This window comes from Microtus pennsylvanicus, chromosome X (genome assembly GCF_037038515.1).
Source record: "Microtus pennsylvanicus isolate mMicPen1 chromosome X, mMicPen1.hap1, whole genome shotgun sequence".
Classification (NCBI taxonomy): Eukaryota; Metazoa; Chordata; class Mammalia; order Rodentia; family Cricetidae; genus Microtus; species Microtus pennsylvanicus.
In genome coordinates this window covers 29,507,920-29,519,705 of record NC_134601.1, presented here as the reverse complement: position 1 = coordinate 29,519,705, position 11,786 = coordinate 29,507,920, and the positions used below count along the sequence as shown (strand labels likewise).

Here is an 11,786-nt window from a genome sequence, read left to right as displayed (position 1 = left end):
TTTCTGTCTTATTTTGGGACAAACAGACCTCCCCATGCACAAATATAAATATAGACAAACGTACATCGCAGGATACAAAAGTCAATCGAGAATGAACAAATGATCTACGCAGGACTAGAGACATATCACAGAAGTTAAGAGTGCCTTTTGCTATTGCGGAGGACCTGACTTCAGTTTCCAGCACCCATATGATGGGTGACAGATGCCTGTAATTCCAGATCCAGGGGAACTGACAGTCTCTTCTGTCTCAGTGGGTATCTGCACTCAAACGTGCATACAGCACACACAGACATACAGGCAGACCCTCAGTAAATAAGAAAAATAAACCTAAAAGAAATCCATAATACAACTTAAACATGAATCTTGTAGCAAAATACAATTGAAAGTTCAGGTTCATGAATTACAAACAAACTTCTTAAATACAGCAAACCCCCTTTCATTAAATGAAGAACTGGATTGTTAAGAATTCCATAAAGTGAGAAAATGTCTATTCTTCCAAATATATGATAGAAACATATTTTTATTACCTGGGAAAATGAATGTGGGAAATTGTATATCAGATGACGGTCTTCTTGTATCCAGAATACAGAAAGCTTCTAAAGGAGACACTAAGAAAATAGACAATTCAGGAAATAAAAGTTGTCCAGAAGGGTGAGTAGATGCTCCACTAAGAGAAACATACAGCATCAACATCCTTAACACTTAGGGAAGAGAGACAGGTGACTCTGAGGGGACTCTCGACACCCCCATAAAATACTCAGAAATAAAGACTTGTCATATGAAGACCTGGCAAGTTTGTGGAGGATGACTCTCCCATACCCACTGCTGGTGGCCATGGAAAACAGGACAGAGACTTGGAAAAATCATTTTCTGTTTCTTCATATGTTAATTGTCATCTGGCCATCACAACCCAAATATATAACCTGGAGAAAGAGGACATATTTTCTTTTAAAGATTTATTTCAGTTCACAACAGCTTTATATACAAGACACTGAAATTGAAAACAACCTCAGCAACAGGCAACAGTTCACTCATCTGAACATACATACAGTATTTCTTTAATGATTTTGTATATTGAGACATATACTAGATGATGTGTGAAAAGGAGGACATATTTCAGTAGCCACCGCACATTTAGTTATTGCCAAAATAGAGTGATGGACAGTATTGGCAACGTTAAGAAACAAAATGACCAGCCTGACCAAGATTATAAAAACTGCCTTTCAAGCCCGGAAACTAAGGAGTGTTTTAAAAGAGAAAGGAGGTATGCTAGAGAGGGTTTTCGGAAGCTACTCATACTCTCAGATATGACCGCATATCAGCAACATATAATTATTAATTCCCCATGATACTGGCATGTTGAACCAACTGCAAAGTAAAGTTGAAGTAAAATTGATGGAACTGAGTAATTCAAAGTATCATTCATTGTTAGCTTACGTTGCTTCAAAGAGCATAAGGTTTGTTGTTGTTATTATTTTTATTGTTATTATTTTTGCTTTGATTGAAAATAGATTGTTTTCTCATGCAAGAAATGTCCCAAGAATCCTATGAAAGCAGTAAACTCAAGCTGGAATCCAATATGCTCAAAGGACCTGATGCAGACACTTGCAGAGACTCTGAATGTTGGCTCGGTGTCTCTGAATTCACATGGGCTTTGATGAAGCTGTTAGCAGGTGTGGGGATGTAGCTCAGAGGTAGAGCACATGTTTCGCATATATGAGGCCCCGGGTTCGAGCCCCGGCATCCCCAAAATATTATATTTGGCCTTTGATTTTATTTTTCAGGGTGTTTCTGTGCAAGGTGTCCCAGACTTTAAAGTCCCGTGATGAGGTCATATATGCATAGCTAATTATTGGATGAAATTGCTCATTTGTCACTGTGACGACATTTCCATAGACACCGCCATGGTCTGTTGAGTAGAACGTGGGCATGCTTCCAGGGATGTTTTGTTCACAGATCGAACAAAAAAGGAAAGCTTGCTTTCGTAGTGGGACAGTTTCTCAGATAATGGGTATGCTTTCTTGGGTGAAAACAAGGGTGAAGAGTGCTTGCTCTGAGAAAAAGAAAGGGAGGGCTGGGCGGAGCCATTCCTGGTTACTATGGGGGAGGCAGCATTGTGGTTGTCATAGAAACCGGGGTCATTATGGCGACAGGTTTCAAATGGAGACCAGAGTAGTCCTGGAAAGGAGCATTCAGTTCCTGGTGTTTGGACTGAGTTGAGCTTATGGATTCCCGGAGGTGAGCACCAGATTCTTCCTGAAGTTGGGAGGCAGATGCAGGGATTCCAGACCCAAGTAGGACCACTCCTACCCTGGGGCTTGCAGCCTGTGTATTTCCAGAAGGAGAGAGACTTGGGATCATTCTGCCTCCTCCTGTGCTGTTGTGTACCAGGCTGTGCTGGAGCCATTGTCCAGGAGGGGAGTTGTGGGAGAGTGAGCAGGAGGGAGATGAGACCAAATGAGCACTCTGTGATCCCGACTTCCTACTTGTGCATGAGATTGCTAGCCCATAGGATCAGTGAGATTTAAGAGGGAAGGCAGATAGCAGGGCTGTCTTCTTTCCAAGTTGCAGTCAGTCAGATCTCCCTTTGTTGTAATTTGGTGTTGGCATAAAATCAGACACATGGACCAATGAATTACCCTTTCTGAAACTTTGCTGGTAGGCCATGACCTCGTGATAATGCACAGATTAATGAAGATTGGTTAAATTAAGATGTCAGAGTTAGCCAATAAGAAGCTAGAGCTAATGGGCCAAGCAGTGATTTAAATAATACAGTTTCTGAGTGATAATTTCGGTGGTTAAGCAGCTCACTCCTCCCAACAATTATGTGGTTGATACTTCTGATATTTCATCAGACAGAGGGCTGATATCCAAAATATACAAAGAACTCAAGAAATTGGTCATCAAAAGAACAAATAATCCACTAAAAATGGGGTACAGACCTAAACAGAGAACTGTCAACAGATGATCCTAAAATGACTGAAAGACATTTAAGGAAATGTTCAACATCTTTAGTCATCAGAGAAATGCAAATCAAAACAACTCTGAGATTACATCTTACACCTGTAAGAATGGCCAAGATCAAAAACACTGATGACAACTTATGCTGGAGAGGATGTGGGGTAAAATGAACACTCCTCCATTGCTGGAGGGATGCGAACCAGTATAGCTGCTTTGGAAATCCATATGGCGATTTCTCAGAAAATTAGGAAACAACTTACCACAGTACCCAGCAATATCACTTTGGGGAATATACCCAAAGGATGCTCAATCATTCCTCAAGGACATGTGCTCAACTATGTTCATAGAAGCATTATTTGACATAGACAGAACGTGGAAACAACCTATATGCACCTCAATTGAAGAATGGATAAAGAAAATGTGGCACACAATAATGACATCTTGAATTTTGTAGGAAAATGGATGGATATGAAAAACCATATTGAGGTCACCCAGACTCAGAGAGAAAAATATAATATGTATTCCATTATAAGTGGCTTTTAGACATAAATCAAAGGACCCTAAAAGAAATATACATGAATCTACAAAGGAAGATGAAAGAGACAAGATCTCCTGAATAAAATGGGAGTGTGGGGGTCATGGGAGAGGGTAGAAGAGGAGAGAGGAGGCAGAGACAGGAGCAAAGAAAATGCATAGCTCAATAAATACAATAAAAAGAGAGTGTTGCTACAATGGTGAATTATTATCATATTTATGTAAAAAATATTCTTGTACATTTGTATTTCATTTATCATATATAATGAGTAATGTTTATTATTTTATTTTGCATTCTATTTTCTCCATGTGCTAAATGCTGAGATTGTAGGCATGAACCACCAGTCTTGGCTAAGAGGATTTGGGGGGTGGGTTTCATTGTTTTTTAAATTGTTCAATTTGTTTTTTAAAATTTCATTTGACATTCCATCCACAGTTCTCCCTCCCACCTCTGCTCACACTCCCCTTGCCTCTCCACCCCAGCCCACACATTCTCTATTCCTCCCAAGGGGTAAGGGCACATTAATTTGGGGCAGGACCAAGTCCCTCCTTCCTGCATTAAAGATAGCATCACATCTCAACACAGAGAATGGGCACCAACAAAAAAGGCTGAGCACCAAGGACAGATCCTGATCCCACTGCTGGGGTTCCCCTCAGATAGTCCAAACTACACAACTATCTCTCCACCTACAGAAGGCCCATCTGAGTCCACCAATTACTGGAGAAGCCTCTTTAATGATAGTTGGGGTAGTCACCAATCCGGTAATAGGGGAAGGCCAGTGTATGGCCCTGGTCTGCCCTTGTTCCTTGGGGTGCATCTGGAGGACAGTTTCTGGTCAGCTGACAAAGCATCCTGTTTGTTTCTGTGCTCTCCCTGCCCCACCTGGTGATTAGCTGCAGGTCTTTGTCTCCATTGTTAATATGGTAATTTCCCACCCCCCTGGCAGAGATCCTTGTGCAGCAGTTAGGTAGATAAGGACTCCCCCAAATCTGTATAAACTGTCATTCGGCTGATCCTCTTCCTAATGACCCTGGTTTCTTTGTGTGTTCTTTCAATCTCCAGTCCTTTGCCTGACTCGCAGATGGTACAGTGGCACGCAAACTGTACCGAGGGTGTAACACAAAATCGGGTGTCACAGGCCTGTTCAGGAACCCTCTCCACTACTGCTAGGAATCTTAGCTGGGATCATCCTTGTGGATTCTTGGGAATTTCCCTAGCACCAGGTTTCTCCCTAAAACCATAGTGACTGTCTCTATCAAGTTCCCTCTTTCATTGCTTTCCCACTCCATTTTCTATGACCATCCAGTTCCCTCATGTTCTCCTTCCCCATTGCCTCTCCTTCACCACCTCCTCACCCCCAGTTTACCCAGGTGATCTCATCTAATTCCCCTTCCCAGGGCGATCCATGCATCCCTCCTTGGGTCTTCCTTGTTACCTAGCTTCTCTGGAGCTCTGGATTGCAGCCTGGTTACCCTTTGCTTTACATATAATATCCACTTAGAAGTGAGTACATACCGTGTTTGTCTCTCTGTGTCTGGGTTACCTCACCCTAAATTTTTTTTCTAGTTCCATCCATTAACCTGTAATTTTCATGATGTCTTTTTTCTAAAATAAGAAAAATACTCTTTTATGTAAGTGTACAGCATTGTCTTTATCCCTTATTCTATTGTGAGACATCTAGGTTGTTTCTAATTTGGGGCTATTGGGAATAGAGCGGCAATGAAGATGAAATAGCTAGTGTCCTTCTGGTAGGTTGAAGTGTGCTTGGGGTACATGCCCCAAGTACTATATGTGGAATATGAGGTAGTTTGAGTCCCATCTGGAGTACAAATATTGAAGAGATCTTGATACAAGGAACCTATCTAAACACAATAAAAACAATTTACAGCAAGCCAACAGCCAGCATCAAATTACATGGAGAGAAGATCAAAGTGATTCCACTAAAATTAGAAAGAAGACAAGGATGTCCACTCTCTCCATATCTTTTCAATATAGTATTTGTTGACCTAGCTAGAGCAATAAGACAACAAAGAGATTAAGGGATACAAATTGGAAAGGAAGAAAAGTCAAACTTTCATTATTTGCAGATGATATGATAGTACATATAAGTGATCACAAAAACTCTACCAGAGAACTCCTACAGCTGATAAACACCTTCAGTAATGTGGCAGGATACAAGATCAACTCAAAACAATCAGTAGCCGTCCTATATACAAGTGATAAACGGGTCGAGAAAGAATCAGAGAATTATCAATTTTGCAAAAGCCAAAAATATAAATTCTCTTGGGGTAACTATAACTAAACAACTGAAGCACCTGTATGACAAGAACTTTAAGTCTCTAAAGAAAGAAACTGAAGAAGATATCAGAAAATGGAAAGATCTCTCAAGCTCATAGATGCTCTTGGATAGGTAGGACCAACATAATATGAATGGCAATCTTACCAAAAACATCTAGAGATTCAAAGAAATGCCCATCAAAATCCAAACACAATTCCTCACAGACTTATAGAACAATATTCAACTTCATATAAAAAAACAAAATAAACCCTCAGAATAGTTAATACATTCTTGTACAATAAAAGAACTTCCAGAGGCATCACCATCCCTGACTTAAAACTTCAACATAGAGCTATAGTAATAAAAAACAATTTGGTATTGGCATAAAATCAGACACATGGACCAATGGAATCAAATAAAGACCCTGGCATTAATTCACACACCAGTGAACACCTGATTTTTGACAAGGAAGTCAAAATATACAATGGAAAATGGAAGTATCTTTAACAAATGGTGCTGGATAACTGTTGTCAACAAGTAAAAGGTTACAAATAGATCTAAATCTTCAGTCATACACAAAACTCAAGTCCCAATGGATTAATGACCTCAACATAAATCCAGTTGCTCTGAACCTGATAGAGGAGAAGTTGGGAAGTATCCTTGAACACATTGGCACAGGAGACCGCTTCATAAATATAACAGGAGTAGCACAGACACTGAGAACAACAATAAATGAGACCTCCTGAAACTGAAAAGCTCCTGTAAGGCAAAGGACACACTCAATAAGACTCAATGACATCCTACAGAATGGAGGAAAAGATCTTCACCAATCCCACATATGACAGAGGACTGAACCCCAAAATATATAAAGAACTGAAGAAACGAGGCTCAAAATACCAAATAATCCAATTTAAAAATGGGGTATAGAGCTAAACACATAATTCTCAACAGGACAATCTCAAATTGACAAATGACATTTAAGGCATTGCTGAACATCCTTAATCAACAAGGAAACATAAATTAAAATGACTCTAAGATACCATCTTACACATGTCAGAATGACTAAGATAAAAATTATGAGGACAACATATGTTGAAAAGGATGTGGAGTTAGGAGAACACTCCCCCACTGCTGGTGGGAGTGGAAACGTGTACAGCCACTTTGGAAATCAGTATGGTGGTTTCTCAGAAGATTGGGAATCAGTCTACCTCCAGACCCAAATATACCACTTTGGGCATTTTTTGTTTGTTTTTGTTGTTGTTCTGTTTTCTAATGTTGCTTGACTGCTTAGTCAATGTTTGGAGAAAAATCTTGCAGTTTTCTGCCATAGGTGGATGGCCCATCTTAGACATTCCTCTGAAAAGAGTTACCTTATATTCCACAGTCCTACTGTATATCCCTAGCTATGTCTTCATGGTAGATCCTAACCTCACTGCTATAATACAAAAATTCCTGAGAGGAGATAGTTTATATCCAAAAGTGAGTTCTGCCAATTGTCTGAGTCCCCACCTAGGTCATCTTAGTTCTGCTTCTCAGTTGGTAGCCTTCTAAGGAAGGACTTTTGCTTTGAGTGAAAGCGAGGTGAGAAGGGAGCCCTTTCCTGTGTGCAGGGACAGTTGTACAGCAAGGTTGTGTTAGAAGCATGGCGTCACGATAGTTATCCTGATACTTTTCTTATTTTCGCCCTGTGTTTAAAAGACACATTTTTCTTTAAATATATTCTGATTAGAGTTTCCTCTTCCTTTAACCTCCCAGTTTCTCCCCTCCTCCCATGACATCCAGATCCACCTCCTTTCTGATTCTTATCAGAAAACAATGGGCTCCTAAGAGATAAAAAATAACAAAATTAATTAGAATAAGATAAAATACAACTATCACATAGAAGTGTCCTTGTGGTAGGATAAAGTGTCCTTGGAGTACATAACGAAAGGGCTTTATTTCAAATTTGAGGTAGATTGATTACCATCTGGAGTACAGTTCCATCTAAATCGACTCACAGAAACTCAAAGAGACCAAAGCAGCGAGCATGAGGCAGGCATGGATCTGCACCAGGTCTTCAATGTGTATATTATCTCTTTCAGTATTTATGAGAACTTTTATTTGTATTTTTGTGGGGCTGTTGAGTGTTTGAACAAGTGGGTCTCTGTTTCTTGGGTCTTCTTGTGGGCACTTTTACTCCTGTTCATTTGGCTCATCCAATTTCTATTTGATAATTGTGATTTAAAGTCTTATTCTAATTTATTTTGTTGTGCTTTGCTGTTATCTCTTAAAAGCCTATTATTATCTACGGAGAGATAGAAACAGAATGGATTCTGATAGAAGGGAAGGTGGAGCAGAACTGGGAGGAGTAGACTGAAGGGAAATTCTAATCTGGATAGATTATGGGGAAAATCTATTATCAATAAAAATGGAAGAAAGATTCCCAGAAAAAAAGATAACACAAAAGGGTCATGGCTCACAGAGATACACTGACTCATATTTTGTTACTTCTAGGTCATTTGTTTATCAGCACTTATCCACCAACATCTCAAACCTAGACCACAATCAGCACTGAGATGTTATTGCTTCTTCTGTTGCCCTCATTTACCTTTTGTTTCCATCCCTCCATCCCTCTCTTTTTGCTTTTGTCTTCATTTAATTTAGGAAGCTCTCAGTCTACCGCACTAGCTCACCTGTTTGCTATTACTCCTTGTCTTTATCTAGAAGTTATATATTAAAGTCCTGTTTTAATATCATTCTTTGTAGTATTCCAATAATTGCTGAGGTTAAGCAATGTCTTAAGTGTGGACTCAGTCTTCTATAGTCTGGCATCTTCTCAGGTACTATTTATTAATTTTTCCAGTTGAAGAGTGAGAGGAGTGAGAATATGAACAAAGAGGTCAAGACCATGATGGGGACACCCACTGAAACAGCTTACTTGAGCTGATGTGAGCTCACCAACTCTGGCCAGACAGGGAAGGAACCAGCATGGGACCAAGCTGGACCCTCTGAATGTGGGTGACAGTTTATGGCTGGGGCAGACTACAGGGCCACTGGCAGTGACACCAGGATTTATCCCTGCTGCTGGTGCTGACTTTTTGGAAACCATTCTCTTTGGTTGGATACTTTGCTAAGCCTGGATATAGTGGGGAGGGCCTTGCTCCTTCCTCTGGGCAATGTGCCTTACCCTCTCTGAGGAGTATGAAGGTGGGGTGGGGGTAAGTGGAGGGAATGGGCAGAGGAGAGGGAATAGAAACTTGGATTGGTATGTAAATGAAAAAATAGATGGTTTTCTTGTAAAAAATACTCACTTTTCTCACTATCTGAACATACATACAATATTTATTTAATGATTTTGTATATTGAGACATATACTAGATGATGTGTGAAAAGGAGGACATATTTCAGAAACCCTCTCATTTTTGAAACTTACAAAGTGTGTGGTGAGATACATAAACATGCAGAAAGTGACAGCACCTTAGGGTTTATGAACCAATAGCTACCGCAGAATTTAGTTATCGCCATAAATGGAGTGTTGGACAGTATTGTCAAAGTTAAGAAACAAAATGAGCAGCCTGACCAAGATTATAAAAACTGCCTTTCAAGCCCGGAAACTAAGGAGTGTTTTAAAAGAGAAAGAAGGTATGCTAGAGAAGGATTAAGGAACTACTCATACTCTCAGATATGACTGCATATCAGCGACATATAATTATTAATTCCGCATGATAGTGGCATGTTGAACCACCTGCAAAGTAAAGTTGAAGAAAAATTGATGGGACTGAGTCATTCAAAGTATCATTCATTGTTAGCTTATCTTGCTTCAAAGAGCATAAGGTTTGTTGTTATTATTGTTGTTGTTATTATTTTTATTGTTATTATTTTTCCTTTGATTAAAAATAGATTGTTTTCCCATGCAAGAAAAGTCCCAAGAATCCTATCAAAACACTAAACCTGAAACCCAATATGCTTAAAGGAACGGATGCAGACCCTTGCAGTCTCTGAATGTTGGCTAGGTGTCTCTGCATTCACTTGGGCTTGATGAAGTTGTTACCAGGTGTGGGGATGTAGCTCAGAGGTAGAGTACAAGTTTCGCATATATAAGGCTCCGGGTTCGAGCCCCGGCATCTCCAAAACAATACTTTTAAACTTTGACTGTTCTTTTTAGGATGTTTCTGTACAAGGTGTCCCAGACTTTAAAGTCCCGTGATGAGGTCATATATGCATAGCTAATTATTGGATGAAATTGTTCGTTTGTCACTGTGACGACATTTCCATAGACACCGCCATGGTCTGGTGAGTAGAACGTGGGCATGCTTCCAGGGATGTTTTGTTCACAGATCGAACAAAAAAGGAAAGCTCTGCTTTCGTAGGGGGACAGTTTCTCAGATAATGGGTATGCTTTCTTGGGTGAAAACAAGGGTGAAGAGTGCTTGCTCTGAGAAAAAGAAAGGGAGGGCTGGGCGGAGCCATTCCTGGTTACTATGGGGGAGGCAGCATTGTGGTTGTCATAGAAACCGGGGTCATTATGGCGACCATTTTCAAATGGAGACCAGAGATGTCCTGGAAAGGAACATTCAGTTCCTGGTGTTTGGACTGAGTTGAGCTTATGGATTCCCGGAGGTAAGCACCAGATTCTTCCTGAAAGTTGGGAGGCAGATGCAGGGGTTCCAGACCCAAGTAGGACCACTCCTATCTCGGGGTTTGCAGCCTGTGTATCTCCGGAAGGAGAGAGACTTGGGACCATTCTGCCTCCTCCTGTGCTGTTCTGTACCGGGCTGTGCTGGAGCCATTGTCCAGGAGGGGAGTTGTGGGAGAGTGAGGAGGAGGGAGATGAGGCCAAATGAGCACTCTGTGATCCCGACTTCCTACTCTGTGCATGAGATTGTTCGCCCTTCGGATCGGTGAGATTTAAGAGGGAAGGGAGATAGCAGGGCTGTCTTCTTTCCAAGTTGCAGTCAGTCAGATCTCTGGGCAAACACAAAAGAAAGCAATTGTTTTCTATTTGAACAGTTTTAATATTATTCGAATGAGTTAATATTCAGCTATATATTCCCAGCCTTATTTACCACTGGATGACCAGCCAGCACCTTCCTCTCCACTGCCCCCTTCTTCTCCAGCCCAGTCCCTCTCTGTGAAAAGGCCATGAGATTGCTCGTCCATAGGACCGGTGAGATTTAAGAGGGAACGCCTAAATACTAGTCCATAACTACCCTACATGTCTCAGATGAGTGCTAAAATACGCACTTGCTTAAGGATTTTCTTTTGAGTAATCTGCGGTTTTGTTTGGATTTGAGACAGCATTTCACTGTGTCCTACCCTGGCTCAGAACTCTCAGTGATTCTCCTGCCTTGGCTGCCTCGTGGAGGGGTTGCAGGTGTGGGACACTTTGTGCTTGGCACCAGTCTGGCATTTTAATTTCCATTTCCGTGGGCCTGCCCTGCCAGGTGGCCCCGATCTCTCCTCAGAATCCCTGCGACGCTGCCTATGGCCTTAATGTCTGTAATGAATCTCTATACAGGGGGCGATCCTATCAATGCCCCCTTGAAAAGTACACCTGAAATCTTTAACGGGTCTCAATGACTACTTTCTGACTGACATTTGAGGTTTTGTGTAGAATTCATAGAAATGCTTTATCAGATATATGTATTTCTAACTTTTCTCCTAGCCTCAGACTTATCATCTCAATTCTCATCCATGTCTTGGAAGAGCAGGAGATTTTAAATTGTAAGATCCCACCTTCTCTAGTTCTTCAATTACGGTTTTATTCGGTGTCTTGTCTGCGAAATCTTTGCCTGGCACCCAGTGACAGGGATTTTCTTCTTGTGTTCTGTTTGGCATTTATTGGCTGATTTTTATGTTTTAACATCTGTAATCTATTTTGAATGGTCTACACTTATGATATGACGTAGGTCTTAGTTTATATTTGTGGGTTTGGACATACACTTGCCTCAGCATTGCTTCCTGAAAGGCCATCTTTATGCATCAAATTGCCTTGTTTATTTGTGAAACATCAGTTCTCCAATTATCCAGTCA

At 40.7% G+C, this 11,786-nt stretch overlaps 2 long non-coding RNA genes and 1 other non-coding gene across 3 annotated transcripts in view; 2 read left to right on the top strand and 1 right to left on the bottom strand.

The window, feature by feature from the left end:
• The window catches only part of LOC142840225 (uncharacterized), a 56,449-nt gene that overhangs the window by 6,272 nt on the left and 38,391 nt on the right, over positions 1-11,786 (bottom strand). The gene's annotated exons all lie outside the window — the stretch shown is intronic.
• LOC142840235 (uncharacterized) overlaps positions 1-11,786 on the top strand; it is an 88,881-nt gene that overhangs the window by 60,424 nt on the left and 16,671 nt on the right. The window lies entirely within an intron of this gene.
• Positions 1,678-1,749, top strand: Trnaa-cgc (transfer RNA alanine (anticodon CGC)). The gene has a single exon. It is a non-coding gene; the product is annotated as a tRNA-Ala (tRNA).